Source organism: Penaeus monodon, unplaced genomic scaffold, assembly GCF_015228065.2.
Source record: "Penaeus monodon isolate SGIC_2016 unplaced genomic scaffold, NSTDA_Pmon_1 PmonScaffold_6259, whole genome shotgun sequence".
NCBI lineage: Eukaryota > Metazoa > Arthropoda > Malacostraca > Decapoda > Penaeidae > Penaeus > Penaeus monodon.
Genome location: NW_023661283.1, coordinates 11,341 through 12,500, shown reverse-complemented (window position 1 = coordinate 12,500; position 1,160 = coordinate 11,341). Strand labels below are relative to the sequence as shown.

Here is a 1,160-nt window from a genome sequence, read left to right as displayed (position 1 = left end):
TCTTCTGTGTACATACGAACTCCCAGCGGAAAAGGACATTGCAGGTACATATGCATGTCTGAAATTACCAATTAACATCGTATCCATAACCGGAAGTACAAGGCTGTGTATCAGGTATATTAGTCTTGTGAATTTGTACTGTTAACTGAATATATTGAATGACAGAGGAGTCAGTGTAATTAAAAACCTAATCAAACACGTATCGACTAATTAAAATACATAATGAATAAAAGACATTTGAGTTTCATGAAAAAGGATAGATTACAGAAGTTGATTTATAGTGGTGTAAATAAATTGTTGGGAATTATTTCAAAATCTAGTAACAAGTCCGCCAATAAATAAATAAATAAATAAATAAATAAAATATATGTATATATATATAATATATATAATATATATATATATATATATGTGTGTGTGTGTGTGTGGTGTGTGTGTGTGTGTGTGTGTGTGTGTGTGTGTGTGTGTGTGTGTGTGTGATGTGTGTGTGTGTGTGTGTGTGTGTGTGTGTGTGTGTGTGTGTGTGTGTGTGTGTGTGTGTGTGTTGTGTGTACATAGACGTGAACAGCATGTATATGTATGCAGTCAAAGCTGGTCATGAGATATGATGAACGAAATACGTTGCCTTTTATTAGCATTTACCTATATATTAGTATCAACATATAGACTACTTTTTCATCATATGTAATTATCAGAAATTTATACATATTACAGCGAGAAAGCATGGTTCCATGGTGTAATGGTTAGCACCCTGGACTTTGAATCCAGAGATCCGAGTTCGAGTCTCGGTGGAACCTCAATAGTTTTTGCAGCACACGGGGCGCCATGGCCACCTATTCCTCACTCGATACTTCCCATCAAGGGGGATATCACAGCCATGTCAGAAAGTACTCAGCGCTATCAGAAACACTGCCCGCAGGTGTCGTTGATGTTTTGCAATGGGAGAGGAAGCCCACACATATCAAGTATAGAACAACACTCTCTCAAAATAAAGTTGAAAATACCATATTAGTTGAACTAAATTATGGATAACTAAAGATCAGGCGGGAAAAAAAGACCATGCATTTTTGAAACACTGATTTCTTTCATCCTGACACGTTGTTGCCAGTTTTCCTCTTGCAGTAGTTAAAGCAGCCTTTTTCACGTCATATAATTCGTGA

The 1,160-nt window shown here is 36.5% G+C and overlaps 1 non-coding gene across 1 annotated transcript; it reads left to right on the top strand.

Annotated features, from left to right (window-relative positions):
• Positions 1 to 725: 725 nt before the first annotated feature.
• Trnaq-uug lies at positions 726 to 797 on the top strand. The gene has a single exon. It is a non-coding gene; the product is annotated as a tRNA-Gln (tRNA).
• The last annotated feature ends 363 nt before the right edge of the window (positions 798 to 1,160 follow it).